The 24,791-nt window shown below is 45.3% G+C and overlaps 9 non-coding genes across 9 annotated transcripts; all 9 read left to right on the top strand.

Annotated features, from left to right (window-relative positions):
• The first annotated feature begins 4,793 nt into the window (after positions 1–4,793).
• Positions 4,794–4,866, top strand: TRNAR-ACG (transfer RNA arginine (anticodon ACG)). Its single transcript has one exon. It is a non-coding gene; the product is annotated as a tRNA-Arg (tRNA).
• A 922-nt stretch (positions 4,867–5,788) lies between these two features.
• TRNAR-ACG (transfer RNA arginine (anticodon ACG)) lies at positions 5,789–5,861 on the top strand. The gene has a single exon. It is a non-coding gene; the product is annotated as a tRNA-Arg (tRNA).
• A 1,571-nt stretch (positions 5,862–7,432) lies between these two features.
• Positions 7,433–7,505, top strand: TRNAR-ACG (transfer RNA arginine (anticodon ACG)). The gene has a single exon. It is a non-coding gene; the product is annotated as a tRNA-Arg (tRNA).
• Positions 7,506–8,426: 921 nt separating this feature from the next.
• Positions 8,427–8,499, top strand: TRNAR-ACG (transfer RNA arginine (anticodon ACG)). Its single transcript has one exon. It is a non-coding gene; the product is annotated as a tRNA-Arg (tRNA).
• A 2,982-nt stretch (positions 8,500–11,481) lies between these two features.
• On the top strand, positions 11,482–11,554 carry TRNAR-ACG (transfer RNA arginine (anticodon ACG)). Its single transcript has one exon. It is a non-coding gene; the product is annotated as a tRNA-Arg (tRNA).
• A 3,597-nt stretch (positions 11,555–15,151) lies between these two features.
• On the top strand, positions 15,152–15,224 carry TRNAR-ACG (transfer RNA arginine (anticodon ACG)). The gene has a single exon. It is a non-coding gene; the product is annotated as a tRNA-Arg (tRNA).
• Positions 15,225–16,145: 921 nt separating this feature from the next.
• TRNAR-ACG (transfer RNA arginine (anticodon ACG)) lies at positions 16,146–16,218 on the top strand. Its single transcript has one exon. It is a non-coding gene; the product is annotated as a tRNA-Arg (tRNA).
• A 2,683-nt stretch (positions 16,219–18,901) lies between these two features.
• Positions 18,902–18,974, top strand: TRNAR-ACG (transfer RNA arginine (anticodon ACG)). Its single transcript has one exon. It is a non-coding gene; the product is annotated as a tRNA-Arg (tRNA).
• Positions 18,975–21,947: 2,973 nt separating this feature from the next.
• Positions 21,948–22,020, top strand: TRNAR-ACG (transfer RNA arginine (anticodon ACG)). Its single transcript has one exon. It is a non-coding gene; the product is annotated as a tRNA-Arg (tRNA).
• Positions 22,021–24,791: the final 2,771 nt, after the last annotated feature.

Raw genomic sequence — 24,791 nt, 5'->3', positions numbered from 1 at the left:
TCAGAGCAGGGAACAAAATATACAAAGTGACATCACTACTCTTTGCCCAAGAGAGCAGTGGCTGTTAAAGTTGTTGTGACTTTTATTGCCTGTACATTCGGTGAGTTCCTTAAGTGATCCCTTCATAGACCTGAGTATTTGACTCTTCACTACTTAATGTGAAAGAGCTATAATTTTCCCAGCTTATTCAACCTGTCTAGCGTGCACACTACCGACCATATCCCAGAGCGCATATGCACTGGTCTAGTACTCTTCCCCGTCGTGTAGAGATAGCAGTGGGCCAGTGGCGCAATGGATAACGCGTCTGCCTACGGAGCAGAAGATTCCAGGTTCGACTCCACGCACAAAGTGCTCATTTCATCCCTTGGTTAAGAAGTGCAATTATTAATGACAACATGAAACTAGACGTGTGTTAAAAAGTTACTCTACTGTACTTTGCCAAAATGGCGGCATTTTAATTAAAACATATATAGGGGAAATGGACACAAATATCTTTTATTTTTATTTAATAGCATAAAACAAAAGATGCATTCCCGGATGCTCTGTTTTAATTATAAAGAAAAGAAAAGTTACAGTCGTCTTGACAAAGAACTTATTTTTTATGGGAAATTTAATTTTTGTGACATACACATGTAGCGCACTATTATAGTTGAACAAATTCTAACCTTCTCTTAGGAACACTGGGTGATCAGGGGGGGGGGGGGGAGGTGGAGTGGGGTGGGGAGGGGGGAGGGAGAAGTGTGTGCTTTTCTTTTTTTTCTTGAAGCTGTGTGTCAACGCATGCCCGAAGGCTGCTCCTTGATGCAATACATCGTGTGCTTTTATTTTATTTTATTTTATGTATGCGTTTTTATATAGCGCAGACTTTACCCGAAGGTATCAGAGCGCTTCACAATACTTCACAATAGGAACAGAACTGATACATGAGAACATTACAAGTGAACAAATTACAAAAGCAAACGTTACATTGCATGCGGCAAAAGTGGCAATCGTGAGCTAACAAAATACAAGAGGTAACAAACGGTGCATTACAGGAGGAAAAAGTGACACGTGTGCAGGTTACAAAAGCATATAAAGTAAACATAAAGGTATAATACTGCAATATATGGAGGACACTCAAACACAAGGAGCCTGTCCTTTGGGCCCGGGGACACGCTTTCCGCCGCCCCCCCCCCCCCGTTGTGTGATGCCTCGGCGAGCGCCCTGACGCTGGAGAGGCCCACCACGTGGCTACAGGGGCCCTGTCTGTCTTCCGGCTCCTCACCCCCAGCCTCACTGCGCACCCTGCCGGCCCCTGGCCTCTGGCAGTGTGCATCAGCTGTCGCTTGAAGACCCTGGTCCTTGCAGTGATGCTTCCCGCGCGGTGTTTAGTTTGGAAGACGATGATGATGAGGTGTACTTCGTGTCCTTCATTGGCAGAGATGGTGCGCAGAGTCTGCGCCACCAATGTGCGACGTACCGATCGCAGGATCCCCGGTACATGCTATGATCAACACTGGGGCATCCGTGAACGTCATGGACAGCATCCAATATGAACGTCTATCCCCTCGCCCACCTCTCTCTCCATCCAACGCTAAAATCTACACCTAGAAACAGTGTAGATTAGGCCCCACTCTGCGGCCTAGGTATTCCTACCCCCGGTGATACGGCACCACAGAGGGTACAAAGCTCGATGGGGGTACAGCACTCCTCGGAACACCGGTTAAGCACGAAAGTAGCCCACGTGCGTACATATCAGTGTGTGCTGAGGCTTCTGGCATCAGTGGCCTAGTCATTACCAAAGGAAGTACCCAACCAATACTTATAGCGCCTGCTCCCTTCATTGTGTGACCACAGGCGCAAGGCCAACAGGATGCTTCCTGGCAGGCCACCTTATCTGAAAGACTGTAGAACTGATTTTGTTTGTTTATAGCATATAGTAGTTTGTTCGTAGTTGTCATGTAGTACTGTCTGCAAAATGTTATATATTGTTATATATAACGGAAGGAATTGTAAGATGTCAGGCTCCAGCCGCATTTCTGCAGTTAGAGGAGGCAAAGCCAAGAAGCCTTTCCCCTCGAATGCAGCATTCATCTCTGCAAAGCAGTAAAGTGAGCAGGGCTCTGAAACTCCACAAACCTGTAGGCTGGCTTCAGAGCTTCGACTTGAAATGAGTTGATATTGTACTTAGCTCCTAGAACTGTGTGTTTTCTATTGTAGAGTGCGCCGCTATATCCTTACTGTCTGTCACAGCACCAACTTGTAGCACCTCACCTGTGATTTGGCTATTACCTGTTCTCTGAAGACTTCATACACAGCGGGCCAGTGGCGCAAAGGATAACGCGTCTGCCTACGGAGCAGAAGATTCCAGGTTCGACTCCTGGCTGGCTCGAATTGTGGAGGCACCTTTTTTCAACCAATAATATAAACATTACAATGATCTATAAACATTATAAGAAACTACACTTTGATCCAATCAGAGCAGGGAACAAAATATACAAAGTTACATCACTACTCTTTGCCCAAGAGAGCAGTGGCTGTTAAAGTTGTTGTGACTTTTATTGCCTGTACATTCGGTGAGTTCCTTAAGTGATCCCTTCATAGACCTCAGTATTTGACTCTTCACTACTTAATGTGAAAGAGCTATAATTTTCCCAGCTTATTCAACCTGTCTAGTGTGCACACTACCGACCATATCCCAGAGCGCATATGCACTGGTCTAGTACTCTGCCCCGTCGTGTAGAGATAGCAGTGGGCCAGTGGCGCAATGGGTAACGCGTCTGCCTACGGAGCAGAAGATTCCAGGTTCGACTTCTGGCTGGCTCGACTCCACGCACAAAGTGCTCATTTCATCCCTTGGTTAAGAAGTGCAATTATTAATGACAACATGAAACTAGACGTGTGTTAAAAAGTTACTCTACTGTACTTTGCCAAAATGGCGGCATTTTAATTAAAACATATATAGGGGAAATGGACACAAATATCTTTTTTTTTATTTAATAGCATAAAACAAAAGATGCATTCCCGGATGCTCTGTTTTAATTATAAAGAAAAGAAAGGTTACAGTGGTCTTGACAAAGAACTTATTTTTTATGGGAAATTTAATTTTTGTGACATACACATGTAGCGCACTATTATAGTTGAACAAATTCTAACCTTCTCTTAGGAACACTGGGTGATCAGGGGGGGGGGGGGGAGGTGGAGTGGGGTGGGGAGGGGGGAGGGAGAAGTGTGTGCTTTTCTTTTTTTTCTTGAAGCTGTGTGTCAACGCATGCCCGAAGGCTGCTCCTTGATGCAATACATCGTGTGCTTTTATTTTATTTTATTTTATGTATGCGTTTTTATATAGCGCAGACTTTACCCGAAGGTATCAGAGCGCTTCACAATACTTCACAATAGGAACAGAACTGATACATGAGAACATTACAAGTGAACAAATTACAAAAGCAAACGTTACATTGCATGCGGCAAAAGTGGCAATCGTGAGCTAACAAAATACAAGAGGTAACAAACGGTGCATTACAGGAGGAAAAAGTGACACGTGTGCAGGTTACAAAAGCATATAAAGTAAACATAAAGGTATAATACTGCAATATATGGAGGACACTCAAACACAAGGAGCCTGTCCTTTGGGCCCGGGGACACGCTTTCCGCCGCCCCCCCCCCCGTTGTGTGATGCCTCGGCGAGCGCCCTGGAGGGGGAGAAGCGAGTAGTGCCCTGACGCTGGAGAGGCCCACCACGTGGCTACAGGGGCCCTGTCTGTCTTCCGGCTCCTCACCCCCAGCCTCACTGCGCACCCTGCCGGCCCCTGGCCTCTGGCAGTGTGCATCAGCTGTCGCTTGAAGACCCTGGTCCTTGCAGTGATGCTTCCCGCGCGGTGTTTAGTTTGGAAGACGATGATGATGAGGTGTACTTCGTGTCCTTCATTGGCAGAGATGGTGCGCAGAGTCTGCCGCCACCAATGTGCGACGTACCGATCGCAGGATCCCCGGTACATGCTATGATCAACACTGGGGCATCCGTGAACGTCATGGACAGCATCCAATATGAACGTCTATCCCCTCGCCCACCTCTCTCTCCATCCAACGCTAAAATCTACACCTAGAAACAGTGTAGATTAGGCCCCACTCTGCGGCCTAGGTATTCCTACCCCCGGTGATACGGCACCACAGAGGGTACAAAGCTCGATGGGGGTACAGCACTCCTCGGAACACCGGTCAAGCACGAAAGTAGCCCACGTGCGTACATATCAGTGTGTGCTGAGGCTTCTGGCGTCAGTGGCCTAGTCATTACCAAAGGAAGTACCCAACCAATACTTACAGCGCCTGCTCCCTTCATTGTGTGACCACAGGCGCAAGGCCAACAGGATGCTTCCTGGCAGGCCACCTTATCTGAAAGACTGTAGAACTGATTTTGTTTGTTTATAGCATATAGTAGTTTGTTCGTAGTTGTCATGTAGTACTGTCTGCAAAATGTTATATATTGTTATATATAACGGAAGGAATTGTAAGATGTCAGGCTCCAGCCGCATTTCTGCAGTTAGAGGAGGCAAAGCCAAGAAGCCTTTCCCCTCGAAGGCAGCATTCATCTCTGCAAAGAAGAAAAGTGTGCAGGGCTCTGAAGCTCCACAAACCTGTAGGCTGGCTTCAGAGCTTCGACTTGAAATGAGTTGATATTGTACTTAGCTCCTAGAACTGTGTGTTTTCTATTGTAGAGTGCGCCGCTATATCCTTACTGTCTGTCACAGCACCAACTTGTAGCACCTCACCTGTGATTTGGCTATTACCTGTTCTCTGAAGACTTTATACACAGCGGGCCAGTGGCGCAATGGATAACGCGTCTGCCTACGGAGCAGAAGATTCCAGGTTCGACTCCTGGCTGGCTCGAATTGTGGAGGCACCTTTTTTCAACCAATAATATAAACATTACAATGATCTATAAACATTATAAGAAACTACATCATGCCTGTTAGACCATGAAGTTCCGTCCTGTCTGGTTTTATAATAAACTGACCTGTAAATTTCGTTACATAAACAGCTACGCATTTGATTAAGTTACATACTAGGAATTTAACGCCAATATTTAGTTTTTAAAGTGGGCCATCAGAGTTTCTCGATAGGTCTGTTTTAACTGTAAAACAGATAACTGTCGATTTGCCAAAGGGCCCAATATTTTCATCGAACAATAAATGCTAGTGAAATGTTTTTTAAAAAGCACCTTTACAAGCGTGGTCTCGAAGGCGCGGACCTTCATAATGGCTGTCACGGATGCAGCTGCTAGTGACTTTTTCCATTTAAACTGGTCAAAATAACGTGGCATCTGTGATACTAGTGCATGGCCATTGGCCACGGTTCTAGAAAAATAAATAACAAATGTATTGTGTCTGCGGAACAGTGGTTCTTTCCAGTTGCGATGTATAATGTGCGCAAACAGTTGTATTTCCCGCCACACCGCCCTCTGCACTTGCACTGCAGTGGAAAAGAACTAGTTAAATCGCGAGTTCTGACCAAATCGAAAAGACTTTGATCCAATCAGAGCAGGGAACAAAATATACAAAGTGACATCACTACTCTTTGCCCAAGAGAGCAGTGGCTGTTAAAGTTGTTGTGACTTTTATTGCCTGTACATTCGGTGAGTTCCTTAAGTGATCCCTTCATAGACCTCAGTATTTGACTCTTCACTACTTAATGTGAAAGAGCTATCATTTTCCCAGCTTATTCAACCTGTCTAGCGTGCACACTACCGACCATATCCCAGAGCGCATGTGCACTGGTCTAGTACTCTGCCCCGTCGTGTAGAGATAGCAGTGGGCCAGTGGCGCAATGGATAACGCGTCTGCCTACGGAGCAGAAGATTCCAGGTTCGACTCCTGGCTGGCTCGACTCCACGCACAAAGTGCTCATTTCATCCCTTTGTTAAGAAGTGCAATTATTAATGACAACATGAAACTAGACGTGTGTTAAAAAGTTACTCTACTGTACTTTGCCAAAATGGCGGCATTTTAATTAAAACATATATAGGGGAAATGGACACAAATATCTTTTTTTTTATTTAATAGCATAAAACAAAAGATGCATTCCCGGATGCTCTGTTTTAATTATAAAGAAAAGAAAGGTTACAGTGGTCTTGACAAAGAACTTATTTTTATGGGAAATTTAATTTTTGTGACATACACGTGTAGCGCACTATTATAGTTGAACAAATTCTAACCTTCTCTTAGGAACACTGGGTGATCAGGGAGGGGGGGGGGGGTGGAGTGGGGTGGGGAGGGGGGAGGGAGAAGTGTGTGCTTTTCTTTTTTTTCTTGAAGCTGTGTGTCAACGCATGCCCGAAGGCTGCTCCTTGATGCAATACATCGTGTGCTTTTATTTTATTTTATTTTATGTATGCGTTTTTATATAGCGCAGACTTTACCCGAAGGTATCAGAGCGCTTCACAATACTTCACAATAGGAACAGAACTGATACATGAGAACATTACAAGTGAACAAATTACAAAAGCAAACGTTACATTGCATGCGGCAAAAGTGGCAATCGTGAGCTAACAAAATACAAGAGGTAACAAACGGTGCATTACAGGAGGAAAAAGTGACACGTGTGCAGGTTACAAAAGCATATAAAGTAAACATAAAGGTATAATACTGCAATATATGGAGGACACTCAAACACAAGGAGCCTGTCCTTTGGGCCCGGGGACACGCTTTCCGCCGCCCCCCCCCCCCCGTTGTGTGATGCCTCGGCGAGCGCCCTGGAGGGGGAGAAGCGAGTAGTGCCCTGACGCTGGAGAGGCCCACCACGTGGCTACAGGGGCCCTGTCTGTCTTCCGGCTCCTCACCCCCAGCCTCACTGCGCACCCTGCCGGCCCCTGGCCTCTGGCAGTGTGCATCAGCTGTCGCTTGAAGACCCTGGTCCTTGCAGTGATGCTTCCCGCGCGGTGTTTAGTTTGGAAGACGATGATGATGAGGTGTACTTCGTGTCCTTCATTGGCAGAGATGGTGCGCAGAGTCTGCCGCCACCAATGTGCGACGTACCGATCGCAGGATCCCCGGTACATGCTATGATCAACACTGGGGCATCCGTGAACGTCATGGACAGCATCCAATATGAACGTCTATCCCCTCGCCCACCTCTCTAACGGAAGGAATTGTAAGATGCCAGTCTCCAGCCGCATTTCTGCAGTTAGAGGAGGCAAAGCCAAGAAGCCTTTCCCCTCGAAGGCAGCATTCATCTCTGCAAAGCAGTAAAGTGAGCAGGGCTCTGAAGCTCCACAAACCTGTAGGCTGGCTTCAGAGCTGCGACTTGAAATGAGTTGATATTATACTTAGCTCCTAGAACTGTGTGTTTTCTATTGTAGAGTGCACCGCTACATCCTTACTGTCTTTCACACCACCAACGTGTAGCACCTCACCTGTGATTTGGCTATTATCTTTTCTCTGTAGATTTCATACACAGTGGGCCAGTGGCGCAATGGATAACGCGTCTGCCTACGGAGCAGAAGATTCCAGGTTCGACTCCTGGCTGGCTCGATTGAGGAGGTACCTTTTTTCAACCAATAATATAAACATTACAATGATCGATAAACATTATAAGAAACTACATCACGCCTGTTAGACCATGAAGTTCCCTCCTGTCTGGTTTTATAATAAACTGATCTTTAAACTTCGTTACATAAACAGCTACGCATTTGAATTAAGTTACATACTAGGAATTTAACGCCAATATTTAGTTTTTAAAGTGGGCCATTCAGAGTTTCTGGAGAGGTCTGTTTTAACTGTACAACAGATAACTTTCGATTTGCCAAAGGGCCCAATATTTTCATCGGACAATAAATGCTAGTGAAATTTTTTAAAAAGCACCTTTACAAGCGTGGTCTCGAAGGCGCGGACCTTCATGATGGCTGTCACGGATGCAGCTGCTAGTGACTTTTTCCATTTAAACTGGTCAAAATAATGTGGCATCTGCGATACTAGTGCATGGCCATTGGCCACGGTTCTAGAAAAATAAATCACAAATATATTGTGTCAGCGGAACAGTGGTTATTTCCAGTTGCGATGTATAATGTGCGCAAACAGTTGTATTTCCCGCCACACCGCCCTCTGCACTTACACTGCAGCGGAAAAGAACTAGTTAAGTTGCGAGTTCTGACCAAATGGAAAAGACTTTGATCCAATCAGAGCAGGGAACAAAATATACAAAGTGACATCACTACTCTTTGCCCAAGAGAGCAGTGGCTGTTAAAGTTGTTGTGACTTTTATTGCCTGTACATTCGGTGAGTTCCTTAAGTGATCCCTTCATAGACCTCAGTATTTGACTCTTCACTACTTCATGTGAAAGAGCTCTAATTTTCCCAGCTTATTCAACCTGTCTAGCGTGCACACTACCGACCATATCCCAGAGCGCATATGCACTGGTCTAGTACTCTGCCCCGTCATGTACTGATAGCAGTGGGCCAGTGGCGCAATGGATAACGCGTCTGCCTACGGAGCAGAAGATTCCAGGTTCGACTCCTGGCTGGCTCGACTCGACCCCGCAAAGTGCTCATTTCATCCCTTTGTTAAGAAGTGCAATTATTAATGACAACATGAAACTAGACGTGTGCTAAGAAGTTACTGTACTTTGCCAAAATCGCCACATTTTAATTAAAACATATATAGGGGAAATGGACACAAATCTCATTTTTTTATTTAATAGCGTAAAACAAAAGATGCATTCCCGGATGCTCTGTTTTAATTGTAAAGAAAAGAAAGGTTACAGTGGTCTTGACAAAGAACTTATTTTTTTATGTGAAAATTAATTTTTGTGACATACACATGTAGCGCACTATTATAGTTGAACCAAATCTAACCTTCTCTTAGGAACACGAGGTGATCGGGGAGGGGGGGTGAGGTGGGGTGGGGAGGGGGGACGGGGGAGGGAGAAGTGTGTGCTTTTCTTTTTTTTCTTGAAGCTGTGTGTCAACGCATGCCCGAAGGCTGCTCCTTGATGCAATACATCGTGTGCTTTTATTTTATTTTATTTTATGTATGCGTTTTTATATAGCGCAGACTTTACCCGAAGGTGTCAGAGCGCTTCACAATACTTCACAATAGGAACAGAACTGATACATGAGAACATTACAAGTGAACAAATTACAAAAGCAAACGTTACATTGCATGAGGCAAAAGTGGCAATCGTGAGCTAACAAAATACAAGAGGTAAGAAACGGTGCATTACAGGAGGAAAAAGTGACACTTGTGCAGGTTACAAAAGCATATAAAGTAAACATAAAGGTATAATACTGCAATATATGGAGGACACTCAAACACAAGGAGCCTGTCCTTTCGGCCCGGGGACACGCTTCCCGCCGCCCCCTACCCCCATGCTCTGTGACGCCTCGTCGAGCGACCTGGAGGGGGAGAAGCGAGTAGTGCCCTGACGCTGGAGAGGCCCACCACGTGGCTACAGGGGCCCTGTCTGTCTTCCGGCTCCTCACCCCCAGCCTCACTGCGCACCCTGCCGGCCCCTGGCCTCTGGCAGTGAGCATCAGCTGTCGCTTGAAGACCCTGGTCCTTGCAGTGACGCTTCCCGCGAGGCGTTTAGTTTGGAAGACGATGATGATGAGGTGTACTTCGAGTCCTTCGTTGGCAGAGATGGTGCGCGGAGTCGGCCGCCACCAATGTGCGACGTACAGATCCCAGGATCCCCGGTACATGCTCTGATCGACACTGGGTCATTCGTGAACGTCATGGACAGCATCCAATATGAACGTCTATCCCTTCGCCCACCTCTCTCTCCATCCAACGCTAAAATCTACACCTAGAAACAGTGTAGATCAGGCCCAGCTCTGCGGCCTAGGTATTCCTACCCCCGGTGCTACGGCACCACAGGGGGTACAGAGCTCGATGGGGGTACAGCGCTCCTCGGAACACCGGTCAAGCACGAAAGTAGCCCACGTGCGTACATATCAGTGTGTGCTGAGGCTTCTGGCGTCAGTGGCCTAGTCATTACCAAAGGAAGTACCCAACCAATACTTACACCGCCTGCTCCCTTCATTGTGTGACCACAGGCGCAAGGCCAACAGGATGCTTCCTGGCAGGCCACCTTATCTGAAAGACTGTAGAACTGATTTTGTTTGTTTATAGCATATAGTAGTTTGTTCGTAGTTGTAATGTAGTACTGTCTGCAAAATGTTATATATTGTTATATATAACGGAAGGAATTGTAAGATGCCAGTCTCCAGCCGCATTTCTGCAGTTAGAGGAGGCAAAGCCAAGAAGCCTTTCCCCTCGAAGGCAGCATTCATCTCTGCAAAGCAGTAAAGTGAGCAGGGCTCTGAAGCTCCACAAACCTGTAGGCTGGCTTCAGAGCTTCGACTTGAAATGAGTTGATATTATACTTAGCTCCTAGAACTGTGTGTTTTCTATTGTAGAGTGCACCGCTACATCCTTACTGTCTGTCACACCACCAACTTGTTGCACCTCACCTGTGATTTGGCTATTATTTTTTCTCTGAAGACTTCATACACAGCGGGCCAGTGGCGCAATGGATAACGCGTCTGCCTACGTAGCAGAAGATTCCAGGTTCGACTCCTGGCTGGCTCGATTGATGAGGTACCTTTTTTCAACCAATAATATAAACATTACAATGATCTATAAACATTATAAGAAACTACAGCACGCCTGTTAGACCATGAAGTTTCGTCCTGTGTGCTTTTATAATAAACTGATCTGTAAACCTCGTTACATAAACAGCTACGCATTTGAATTAAGTTACATACTAGGAATTTAACGCCAATATTCATTTTTTAAAGTGGGCCATTCAGAGTTTCTCGAGAGGTCTGCTTTAACTGTAAAACAGATAACTGTCGATTTGCCAAAGGGCCCAATATTTTCATCGAACAATAAATGCTAGTGAATTTTTAAAAAAAGCACCTTTACAAGCGTGGTCTCGAAGGTGCGGACCTTCATAATGGCTGTCACGGATGCAGCTGCTAGTGACTTTTTCCATTAAAACTGGTCAAAATAACGTGGCATCTGCGATACTAGTGCATGGCCAATGGCCACGGTTCTAGAAAAATAAATAACAAATGTATTGTGTCTGCGAAACAGTTGTTCTTTCCAGTTGCGATATATTATGTTTGCAAACAGTTGTATTTCCCGCCACACCGTCCTCTGCACTTGCACTGCAGCGGAAAAGAAGTAGTTAAGTCGCGAGTTCTGACCAAATCGAAAAGACTTTGATCCAATCAGAGCAGGGAACAAAATATACAAAGTGACATCAGTACTCTTTGCCCAAGAGAGCAGTGGCTGTTAAAGTTGTTGTGACTTTTATTGCCTGTACATTCGGTGAGTTCCTTAAGTGATCCCTTCATAGACCTCAGTATTTGACTCTTCACTACTTAATGTGAAACAGCTATAATGTTCCCAGCTTATTCAACCTGTCTAGCGTGCACACTACCGACCATATCCCAGAGCGCATATGTACTGGTCTAGTACTCCGCCCAGTCTTGAACACATAGAAGTGGGCCAGTGGCGCAATGGATAACGCGTCTGCCTACGGAGCAGAAGATTCCAGGTTCGACTCCTGGCTGGCTCGACTCGACTCTGCAAAGTGCTCATTTCATCCCTTTGTTAAGAAGTGCAGTTATTAATGACAACATGAAATTAGTCGTGTGTTAAAAAGTCTCTACTGTACTTTGCCAAAATCGTGGCATTTTAAATAAAACATATAGAGGGGAAATGGACACAAATATCATTTTTTTATTTAATGGCGTAAAACAAAAGATGCATTCCCGGATGCTCTGTTTTACTTGTAAAGAAAAGAAAGGTTACAGTCGTCTTGACAAAGAACTTATTTTTTATGGGAAAATAAATTATTGTGACATACACATGTAGCGCACTATTATAGTTGAACTAAATCTAAATTCTCCCAGAGGAACACCGGGTGATCGGGGGGGGGGGGGGGGGGGGGGTCGGGGGTGAAGAGTGTGTGCTTTTCTTTTTTTCTTGAAACATGACTAAGAAAGCTGTGTGTCAACGCATGCCCGAAGGCTGCTCCTTGATGCAACACATCGCGTGCTTTTATTTTATTTTATTTTATTTAGGCGTTTTTATATAGCGGAGACTTTAACCGAAGGTGTCAGAGCGCTTCACAATACTTCACAATAGGAACAGAACTGCTACATGAGAACATTACAAGTGAACAAATTACAAAAGCAAACGTTACATTGCATGCGGCAAAAGTGGCAATCGTGAGCTAACAAAATACAAGAGGTAACAAACGGTGCATTACAGGAGGGAAAAGTGACACGTGTGCAGGTTACAAAAGCATATAAAGTAAACATAAAGGTATAATACTGCAATATATGGAGGACACTCAAACACAAGGAGCCTTTCATTTGGGCCTGGTGACGCGCTTCCCGCCCCCCCGCTCTGTGACGCCTTGGCGAGCACCCTGGAGGGGGAAAAGCGAGTAGTGCCCTGACGTTGGAGATGCCCACCACGTGTCTACAGGGGCCCTGTCTGTCTTCTGGCTCCTCACCCCCATCCTCATTGCACACCCTGCCGGCCCCTGGCCTCTGGCAGTGTGCATCAGCTGTCGCTTGAAGACCCTGGTCCTTGCAGTGACGCTTCCCGCGTGGTGTTTAGTTTGGAAGACGATGATGATGAGGTGTACTTCGTGTCCTTCGTTGGCAGAGATGGTGCGCGGAGACGGCCGCCACTAATGTGCGACGTACAGATCGCAGGATCCCCGGTACATGCTCTGATTGACACTGGGGCATCCGTGAACGTCATGGACAGCATCCAATATGATCGTCTATCCCCTCGCCCACCTCTCTCTCCATCCAACGCTAAAATCTACTTTTAGAAACAGTGTAGATTAGGCCCCACTCTGCGGCCTAGGTATTCCTACCCCCGGTGCTACGGCACCACAGGGGGTACAGAGCTCGATGGGGGTACAGCGCTCCTCGGAACACCGGTCAAGCACGAAAGTAGCCCACGTGCGTACATATCAGTGTGTGCTGAGGCTTCTGGCGTCAGTGGCCTAGTCATTACCAAAGGTAGTACCCAACCAATACTTACAGCGCCTGCTCCCTTCATTGTGTGACCACAGGCGCAAGGCCAACAGGATGCTTCCTGGCAGGCCACGGTATCTGAAAGACTGCAGAACTGATTTTGTTTGTTTATAGCATATAGTAGTTTGTTCGTAGTTGTAATGTAGTACTGTCTGCAAAATGTTATATATTGTTATATATAACGGAAGGAGTTGTAAGATGTCAGGCTCCAGCTGCATTTCTGCAGTTAGAGGAGGCAAAGCCAAGAAGCCTTTCCCCTCGAAGGCAGCAGCATTCATCTCTGCAAAGCAGTAAAGTGAGCAGGGCTCTGAAACTCCACAAACCTGTAGGCTGGCTTCAGAGCTGTGAGAGAGCGCAAATTTGAATAGAAATTATGTATAGGCCGTATTTACAAGCACATCGTATAACGTAGGAATGAAACGTATATCGTAATGTGAAGTGACACTTATAGCATATAGTTAACCGATGTAATCAACGTAAATATAGGAAATGTAACCGTATTCACTTTAGAACATGTATTAGATTTAGAAGGCCCGTATATGTAGTAGGCTAATATAGAGATGATGTAGAAATGCTTACGAAATGTAGAACGTGCAAAGTAGAATTCATGTACGTGCGAAACTTTAAACGGAGAAGCGGCGAGAAATGTAACGTGGAGAAGTGCGCAGAAAGTATACATACGACGATGTAACGAATAAGCATATAAAGTTATACTCTACGTAGTTATATTCTATGTAAAATGTATTCAAGTATAATCAAGACTTTCGCTAAAATACGAATATATAAATGTGTGTTAAAGATTATACTGTGTAGAAGGTTTTTAAGAATGTTAGAAAGGTTTAGGTCATTTGTGATTCTAACCTGACTGACCAAGGGTTAGCAGGAGCACAGTCCAATGTATATAATTTAGCGGACTTACAGGAGTCGTAAATAGCTTGATGTGGACGTGAAAGCCAAGAAGTCTAGCACTTGTTAGATTTAAGGTGACAACGCTGGACAAGGTTTATGGCCTGAACGTGATGAGAAGCGCTTAGAATTTGAAACTTGTTTTTGAATGACCATTCACAGGACCTAGAAGGTCAAAGAATAGCAGTTGTAAGTTAAAGTCTTGTTTAAGTTCATATGACTCGTGATTTGAAAGTGTCAGTTGAAGTCACCAATGAGAAGATGAAGATGACATCTAAAGAAGAAAGGTCAACTTAACGGACGGCGAAAGAGATGAAGCAATGGAAGAAGCCAGAAGCTGACATCATCGGGGAAAGTCCGTGGTGGGCGTCAAGGGGCGTTCCACCCACACTGTGATTGTGTATTTTAGGGACAGCACCCCGGGGATAAGATAGCGAAGGCGAGGGCGAAATAGCTCAGAGGGAGCTCAGAGAGAGAAGGGCGAAGCATAGATGACTTGAGCAGATGCGCTGAGAGAGATCAGAGCGCAAGAGAGCAGTAGGCCGAGGACCCTTAGAAGAGCGGATGGGTAGGCAGAGAGGGTACTGCTTCTTAAACTTAAGTTACCTTTAGAGGCTAAGAGAGTTTGATCTTCTTTGGAAGTCAAACTGCTGACACCTTTTTTAGGTCAGGAACTAACGAAGTAGGGATGTCACATAGCATAGAGTAGGGACAGATTTAACGTGATACTTTTTCTCTTTCTGTAGATGACGCCAAGGAACCACTTCACATCGAAGCTTTAAATTGCTGAATGTGGAATTGATTTTGTATTCTTTTGTATACTTTGATCCCGAGAGGATTGTATTTGCATTTAACTTTGACTTTTATATAAAACTTATAAACTTTATCAGTTGTAAGTGGTTCTTCCGAGTGGCGTCTGTTAATGGGGTTTGACTAAACCTATACGGGGTTGTCTTTTACTCAATGACAGATACTATCGGTCCAAAATAGATGAATGAGATAAGTTATTAAATTGATCATAAACTGATATCAAAATCTCATTCCCCGCAGCTGCGACTTGAAATGAGTTGATATTGTACTTAGCTCCTAGAACTGTGGGTTTTCTATTGTAGAGTGCACCGCTACATTCTTACTGTCTGTCACACCACCAACTTGTTGCACCTCACCTGTGATTTGGCTATTATTTTTTCTCTGAAGACTTCATACACAGCGGGCCAGTGGCGCAATGGATAACGCGTCTGCCTACGGAGCAGAAGATTCCAGGTTCGACTCCTGGCTGGCTCGATTGATGAGGTACCTTTTTTCAACCAATAATATAAACATTACAATGATCTATAAACATTATAAGAAACTACAGCACGCCTGTTAGACCATGAAGTTCCGTCCTGTGTGCTTTTATAATAAACTGATCTGTAAACCTCGTTACATAAACAGCTACGCATTTGAATTAAGTTACATACTAGGAATTTAACGCCAATATTCATTTTTTAAAGTGGGCCATTCAGAGTTTCTCGAGAGGTCTGCTTTAACTGTAAAACAGATAACTGTCGATTTGCCAAAGGGCCCAATATTTTCATCGAACAATAAATGCTAGTGAATTTTTAAAAAAAGCACCTTTACAAGCGTGGTCTCGAAGGTGCGGACCTTCATAATGGCTGTCACGGATGCAGCTGCTAATTACTTTTTCCATTAAAACTGGTCAAAATAACGTGGCATCTGCGATACTAGTACATGGCCAATGGCCACGGTTCTAGAAAAATAAATAACAAATGTATAGTGTCTGCGAAACAGTCGTTCTTTCCAGTTGCGATATATTATGTTTGCAAACAGTTGTATTTCCCGCCACACCGCCCTCTGCACTTGCACTGCAGCGGAAAAGAAGTAGTTAAGTCGCGAGTTCTGACCAAATCGAAAAGACTTTGATCCAATCAGAGCAGGGAACAAAATATACAAAGTGACATCAGTACTCTTTGCCCAAGAGAGCAGTGGCTGTTAAAGTTGTTGTGACTTTTATTGCCTGTACATTCGGTGAGTTCCTGAAGTGATCCCTTCATAGACCTCAGTATTTGACTCTTCACTACTTAATGTGAAACAGCTATAATTTTTCCAGCTTATTCAACCTTTCTAGCGTGCACACTACCGACCATATCCCAGAGCGCATATGTACTGGTCTAGTACTCCGCCCAGTCTTGAACACATAGCAGCGGGCCAGTGGCGCAATGGATAACGCGTCTGCCTACGGAGCAGAAGATTCCAGGTTCGACTCCTGGCTGGCTCGATTGATGAGGTACCTTTTTTCAACCAATAATATTTTTTAAAAAAGCACCTTTACAAGCGTGGTCTCGAAGGCGCGGACCTTCATAATGGCTGTCACGGATGCAGCTGCTAGTGACTTTTTCCATTTAAACTGGTCAAAATAATGTGGCATCTGCGATACTAGTGCATGGCCATTGGCCACGGTTCTAGAAAAATAAATCACAAATGTATTGTGTCTGCGGAACAGTGGTTATTTCCAGTTGCGATGTATAATGTGCGCAAACAGTTGTATTTCCCGCCACACCGCCCTCTGCACTTGCACTGCAGCGGAAAAGAACTAGTTAAGTTGCGAGTTCTGACCAAATCGAAAAGGCTTTGATCCAATCAGAGCAGGGAACAAAATATACAAAGTGACATCACTACTCTTTGCCCAAGAGAGCAGTGGCTGTTAAAGTTGTTGTGACTTTTATTGCCTGTACATTCGGTGAGTTCCTTGAGTGATCCCTTCATAGAGCTCAGTATTTGACTCTTCACTACTTCATGTGAAAGAGCTATAATGTTCCCAGCTTATTCAACCTGTCTAGCGTGCACACTACCGACCATATCCCAGAGCGCATATGCACTGGTCTAGTACTCTTCCCCGTCGTGTAGAGATAGCAGTGGGCCAGTGGCGCAATGGATAACGCGTCTGCCTACGGAGCAGAAGATTCCAGGTTCGACTCCACGCACAAAGTGCTCATTTCATCCCTTGGTTAAGAAGTGCAATTATTAATGACAACATGAAACTAGACGTGTGTTAAAAAGTTACTCTACTGTACTTTGCCAAAATGGCGGCATTTTAATTAAAACATATATAGGGGAAATGGACACAAATATCTTTTTTTTTATTTAATAGCATAAAACAAAAGATGCATTCCCGGATGCTCTGTTTTAATTATAAAGAAAAGAAAGGTTACAGTGGTCTTGACAAAGAACTTATTTTTTATGGGAAATTTAATTTTTGTGACATACACATGTAGCGCACTATTATAGTTGAACAAATTCTAACCTTCTCTTAGGAACACTGGGTGATCAGGGAGGGGGGGGGAGGTCTAGTGGGGTGGGGAGGGGGGAGGGAGAAGTGTGTGCTTTTCTTTTTTTTCTTGAAGCTGTGTGTCAACGCATGCCCGAAGGCTGCTCCTTGATGCAATACATCGTGTGCTTTTATTTTATTTTATTTTATGTATGCGTTTTTATATAGCGCAGACTTTACCCGAAGGTATCAGAGCGCTTCACAATACTTCACAATAGGAACAGAACTGATACATGAGAACATTACAAGTGAACAAATTACAAAAGCAAACGTTACATTGCATGCGGCAAAAGTGGCAATCGTGAGGTAACAAAATACAAGAGGTAACAAACGGTGCATTACAGGAGGAAAAAGTGACACGTGTGCAGGTTACAAAAGCATATAAAGTAAACATAAAGGTATAATACTGCAATATATGGAGGACACTCAAACACAAGGAGCCTGTCCTTTGGGCCCGGGGACACGCTTTCCGCCGCCCCCCCCCCCGTTGTGTGATGCCTCGGCGAGCGCCCTGGAGGGGGAGAAGCGAGTAGTGCCCTGACGCTGGAGAGGCCCACCACGTGGCTACAGGGGCCCTGTCTGTCTTCCGGCTCCTCACCCCCAGCCTCACTGCGCACCCTGCCGGCCCCTGGCCTCTGGCAGTGTGCATCAGCTGTCGCTTGAAGACCCTGGTCCTTGCAGTGATGCTTCCCGCGCGGTGTTTAGTTTGGAAGACGATGATGATGAGGTGTACTTCGTGTCCTTCATTGGCAGAGATGGTGCGCAGAGTCTGCCGCCACCAATGTGCGACGTACCGATCGCAGGATCCCCGGTACATGCTATGATCAACACTGGGGCATCCGTGAACGTCATGGACAGCATCCAATATGAACGTCTATCCCCTCGCCCACCTCTCTCTCCATCCAACGCTAAAATCTACACCTAGAAACAGTGTAGATTAGGCCCCACTCTGCGGCCTAGGTATTCCTACCCCCGGTGATACGGCACCACAGAGGGTACAAAGCTCGATGGGGGTACAGCACTCCTCGGAACACCGGTCAAGCACGAAAGTAGCCCACGTGCGTACATATCAGTGTGTGCTGAGGCTTCTGGCGTCAGTGGCCTAGTCATTACCAAAGGAAGTACCCAACCAATACTTACAGCGCCTGCTCCCTTCATTGTGTGACCACAGGCGCAAGGCCAACAGGATGCTTCCTGGCAGGCCACCTTATCTGAAAGACTGTAGAACTGATTTTGTTTGTTTATAGCATATAGTAGTTTGTTCGTAGTTGTCATGTAGTACTGTCTGCAAAATGTTATATATTGTTATATATAACGGAAGGAATTGTAAGATGTCAGGCTCCAGCCGCATTTCTGCAGTTAGAGGAGGCAAAGCCAAGAAGCCTTTCCCCTCGAATGCAGCATTCATCTCTGCAAAGAAGAAAAGTGTGCAGGGCTCTGAAGCTCCACAAACCTATAGGCTGGCTTCAGAGCTTCGACTTGAAATGAGTTGATATTGTACTTAGCTCCTAGAACTGTGTGTTTTCTATTGTAGAGTGCGCCGCTATATCTTTACTGTCTGTCACAGCACCAACTTGTAGCACCTCACCTGTGATTTGGCTATTACCTGTTCTCTGAAGACTTCGTACACGACGGGCCAGTGGCGCAATGGATAACGCGTCTGCCTACGGAGCAGAAGATTCCAGGTTCGACTCCTGGCTGGCTCGAATTGTGGAGGCACCTTTTTTCAACCAATAATATAAACATTACAATGATCTATAAACATTATAAGAAACTACATCATGCCTGTTAGACCATGAAGTTCCGTCCTGTCTAGTTTTATAATAAACTGACCTGTAAATTTCGTTACATAAACAGCTACGCATTTGATTAAGTTACATACTAGGAATTTAACGCCAATATTTAGTTTTTAAAGTGGGCCATCAGAGTTTCTCGATAGGTCTGTTTTAACTGTAAAACAGATAACTGTCGATTTGCCAAAGGGCCCAATATTTTCATCGAACAATAAATGCTAGTGAATTTTTTTTTAAAAGCACCTTTACAAGCGTGGTCTCGAAGGCGCGGACCTTCATAATGGCTGTCACGGATGCAGCTGCTAGTGACTTTTTCCATTTAAACTGGTCAAAATAACGTGGCATCTGTGACACTAGTGCATGGCCATTGGCCACGGTTCTAGAAAAATAAATAACAAATGTATTGTGTCTGCGGAACAGTGGTTCTTTCCAGTTGCGATGTATAATGTGCGCAAACAGTTGTATTTCCCGCCACACCGCCCTCTGCACTTGCACTGCAGCGGAAAAGAACTAGTTAAATCGCGAGTTCTGACCAAATCGAAAAGACTTTGATCCAATCAGAGCAGGGAACAAAATATACAAAGTTACATCACTACTCTTTGCCCAAGAGAGCAGTGGCTGTTAAACTTGTTGTGACTTTTATTGCCTGTACATTCGGTGAGTTACTTAAGTGATCCCTTCATAGACCTCAGTATTTGACTCTTCACTACTTAATGTGAAAGAGCTATAATTTTCCCAGCTTATTCAACCTGTCTAGCGTGCACACTACCGACCATATCCCAGAGCGCATATGCACTGGTCTAGTACTCTGCCCCCGTAGCAGTGGGCCAGTGGCGCAATGGATAACGCGTCTGCCTACGGAGCAGAATATTCCAGGTTCGACTCCTGGCTGGCTCGACTCCACGCACAAAGTGCTCATTTCATCCCTTTGTTAAGAAGTGCAATTATTAATGACAACATGAAACTAGACGTGTGTTAAAAAGTTACTCTACTGTACTTTGCCAAAATGGCGGCATTTTAATTAAAACATATATAGGGGAAATGGACACAAATATCTTTTTTTTTATTTAATAGCATAAAACAAAAGATGCATTCCCGGATGCTCTGTTTTAATTATAAAGAAAAGAAAGGTTACAGTGGTCTTGACAAAGAACTTATTTTTTATGGGAAATTTAATTTTTGTGACACACACATGTAGCGCACTATTATAGTTGAACAAATTCTAACCTTCTCTTAGGAACACTGGGTGATCAGGGAGGGGGGGGGAGGTGGAGTGGGGTGGGGAGGGGGGAGGGAGAAGTGTGTGCTTTTCTTTTTTTTCTTGAAGCTGTGTGTCAACGCATGCCCGAAGGCTGCTCCTTGATGCAATACATCGTGTGCTTTTATTTTATTTTATTTTATGTATGCGTTTTTATATAGCGCAGACTTTACCCGAAGGTATCAGAGCGCTTCACAATACTTCACAATAGGAACAGAACTGATACATGAGAACATTACAAGTGAACAAATTACAAAAGCAAACGTTACATTGCATGCGGCAAAAGTGGCAATCGTGAGCTAACAAAATACAAGAGGTAACAAACGGTGCATTACAGGAGGAAAAAGTGACACGTGTGCAGGTTACAAAAGCATATAAAGTAAACATAAAGGTATAATACTGCAATATATGGAGGACACTCAAACACAAGGAGCCTGTCCTTTGGGCCCGGGGACACGCTTTCGCCGCCCCCCCCCCCCCCGTTGTGTGATGCCTCGGCGAGCGCCCTGGAGGGGGAGAAGCGAGTAGTGCCCTGACGCTGGAGAGGCCCACCACGTGGCTACAGGGGCCCTGTCTGTCTTCCGGCTCCTCACCCCCAGCCTCACTGCGCACCCTGCCGGCCCCTGGCCTCTGGCAGTGTGCATCAGCTGTCGCTTGAAGACCCTGGTCCTTGCAGTGATGCTTCCCACGCGGTGTTTAGTTTGGAAGACGATGATGATGAGGTGTACTTCGTGTCCTTCATTGGCAGAGATGGTGCGCAGAGTCTGCCGCCACCAATGTGCGACGTACCGATCGCAGGATCCCCGGTACATGCTATGATCAACACTGGGGCATCCGTGAACGTCATGGACAGCATCCAATATGAACGTCTATCCCCTCGCCCACCTCTCTCTCCATCCAACGCTAAAATCTACACCTAGAAACAGTGTAGATTAGGCCCCACTCTGCGGCCTAGGTATTCCTACCCCCGGTGATACGGCACCACAGAGGGTACAAAGCTCGATGGGGGTACAGCACTCCTCGGAACACCGGTCAAGCACGAAAGTAGCCCACGTGCGTACATATCAGTGTGTGCTGAGGCTTCTGGCGTCAGTGGCCTAGTCATTACCAAAGGAAGTACCCAACCAATACTTACAGCGCCTGCTCCCTTCATTGTGTGACCACAGGCGCAAGGCCAACAGGATGCTTCCTGGCAGGCCACCTTATCTGAAAGACTGTAGAACTGATTTTGTTTGTTTATAGCATATAGTAGTTTGTTCGTAGTTGTCATGTAGTACTGTCTGCAAAATGTTATATATTGTTATATATAACGGAAGGAATTGTAAGATGTCAGGCTCCAGCCGCATTTCTGCAGTTAGAGGAGGCAAAGCCAAGAAGCCTTTCCCCTCGAAGGCAGCATTCATCTCTGCAAAGAAGAAAAGTGTGCAGGGCTCTGAAGCTCCACAAACCTGTAGGCTGGCTTCAGAGCTTCGACTTGAAATGAGTTGATATTGTACTTAGCTCCTAGAACTGTGTGTTTTCTATTGTAGAGTGCGCCGCTATATCCTTACTGTCTGTCACAGCACCAACTTGTAGCACCTCACCTGTGATTTGGCTATTACCTGTTCTCTGAAGACTTCATACACAGCGGGCCAGTGGCGCAATGGATAACGCGTCTGCCTACGGAGCAGAAGATTCCAGGTTCGACTCCTGGCTGGCTCGAATTGTGGAGGCACCTTTTTTCAACCAATAATATAAACATTACAATGATCTATAAACATTATAAGAAACTACATCATGCCTGTTAGACCATGAAGTTCCGTCCTGTCTGGTTTTATAATAAACTGACCTGTAAATTTCGTTACATAAACAGCTACGCATTTGATTAAGTTACATACTAGGAATTTAACGCCAATATTTAGTTTTTAAAGTGGGCCATCAGAGTTTCTCGATAGGTCTGTTTTAACTGTAAAACAGATAACTGTCGATTTGCCAAAGGGCCCAATATTTTCATCGAACAATAAATGCTAGTGAAATGTTTTTTAAAAAGCACCTTTACAAGCGTGGTCTCGAAGGCGCGGACCTTCATAATGGCTGTCACGGATGCAGCTGCTAGTGACTTTTTCCATTTAAACTGGTCAAAATAACGTGGCATCTGTGACACTAGTGCATGGCCATTGGCCACGGTTCTAGAAAAATAAATAACAAATGTATTGTGTCTGCGGAACAGTGGTTCTTTCCAGTTGCGATGTATAATGTGCGCAAACAGTTGTATTTCCCGCCACACCGCCCTCTGCACTTGCACTGCAGTGGAAAAGAACTAGTTAAATCGCGAGTTCTGACCAAATCGAAAAGACTTTGATCCAATCAGAGCAGGGAACAAAATATACAAAGTTACATCACAACTCTTTGCCCAAGAGAGCAGTGGCTGTTAAAGTTGTTGTGACTTTTATTGCCTGTACATTCGGTGAGTTCCTTAAGTGATCCCTTCATAGACCTCAGTATTTGACTCTTCACTACTTAATGTGAAAGAGCTATAATTTTCCCAGCTTATTCAACCTGTCTAGTGTGCACACTACCGACCATATCCCAGAGCGCATATGCACTGGTCTAGTACTCTGCCCCGTCGTGGAGAGACAGCAGTGGGCCAGTGGCGCAATGGATAACGCGTCTCCCTACGGAGCAGAAGATTCCAGGTTCGACTCCTGGCTGGCTCGACTCCACGCACAAAGTGCTCATTTCATCCCTTGGTTAAGAAGTGCAATTATTAATGACAACATGAAACTAGACGTGTGTTAAAAAGTTACTCTACTGTACTTTGCCAAAATGGCGGCATTTTAATTAAAACATATATAGGGGAAATGGACACAAATATCTTTTTTTTTATTTAATAGCATAAAACAAAAGATGCATTCCCGGATGCTCTGTTTTAATTATAAAGAAAAGAAAAGTTACAGTCGTCTTGACAAAGAACTTATTTTTTATGGGAAATTTAATTTTTGTGACATACACATGTAGCGCACTATTATAGTTGAACAAATTCTAACCTTCTCTTAGGAACACTGGGTGATCAGGGGGGGGGGGGGAGGTGGAGTGGGGTGGGGAGGGGGGAGGGAGAAGTGTGTGCTTTTCTTTTTTTTCTTGAAGCTGTGTGTCAACGCATGCCCGAAGGCTGCTCCTTGATGCAACACATCGCGTGCTTTTATTTTATTTTATTTTATGTATGCGTTTTTATATAGCGCAGACTTTACCCGAAGGTGTCAGAGCGCTTCACAATACTTCACAATAGGAACAGAACTGCTACATGAGAACATTACAAGTGAACAAATTACAAAAGCAAACGTTACATTGCATGCGGCAAAAGTGGCAATCGTGAGCTAACAAAATACAAGAGGTAACAAACGGTGCATTACAGGAGGAAAAAGTGACACGTGTGCAGGTTACAAAAGCATATAAAGTAAACATAAAGGTATAATACTGCAATATATGGAGGACACTCAAACACAAGGAGCCTGTCCTTTGGGCCCGGGGACACGCTTCCCGCCCCCCCGCTCTGTGACGCCTTGGCGAGCGCCCTGGAGGGGGAAAAGCGAGTAGTGCCCTGACGTTGGAGATGCCCACCACGTGTCTACAGGGGCCCTGTCTGTCTTCTGGCTCCTCACCCCCATCCTCATTGCACACCCTGCCGGCCCCTGGCCTCTGGCAGTGTGCATCAGCTGTCGCTTGAAGACCCTGGTCCTTGCAGTGACGCTTCCCGCGTGGTGTTTAGTTTGGAAGACGATGATGATGAGGTGTACTTCGTGTCCTTCGTTGGCAGAGATGGTGCGCGGAGACGGCCGCCACTAATGTGCGACGTACAGATCGCAGGATCCCCGGTACATGCTCTGATTGACACTGGGGTATCCGTGAACGTCATGGACAGCATCCAATATGATCGTCTATCCCCTCGCCCACCTCTCTCTCCATCCAACGCTAAAATCTACTTTTAGAAACAGTGTAGATTAGGCCCCACTCTGCGGCCTAGGTATTCCTACCCCCGGTGCTACGGCACCACAGGGGGTACAGAGCTCGATGGGGGTACAGCGCTCCTCGGAACACCGGTCAAGCACGAAAGTAGCCCACGTGCGTACATATCAGTGTGTGCTGAGGCTTCTGGCGTCAGTGGCCTAGTCATTACCAAAGGTAGTACCCAACCAATACTTACAGCGCCTGCTCCCTTCATTGTGTGACCACAGGCGCAAGGCCAACAGGATGCTTCCTGGCAGGCCACCTTATCTGAAAGACTGTAGAACTGATTTTGTTTGTTTATAGCATATAGTAGTTTGTTCGTAGTTGTAATGTAGTACTGTCTGCAAAATGTTATATATTGTTATATATAACGGAAGGAATTGTAAGATGTCAGGCTCCAGCCGCATTTCTGCAGTTAGAGGAGGCAAAGCCAAGAAGCCTTTCCCCTCGAAGGCAGCATTCATCTCTGCAAAGAAGAAAAGTGT

Source organism: Lissotriton vulgaris, chromosome 5, assembly GCF_964263255.1.
Source record: "Lissotriton vulgaris chromosome 5, aLisVul1.2, whole genome shotgun sequence".
In the NCBI taxonomy this organism is placed as follows: Eukaryota; Metazoa; Chordata; class Amphibia; order Caudata; family Salamandridae; genus Lissotriton; species Lissotriton vulgaris.
The sequence above is the reverse complement of the archived record's forward strand: the minus strand, read 5'-3'. Positions and strand labels throughout refer to the sequence as shown.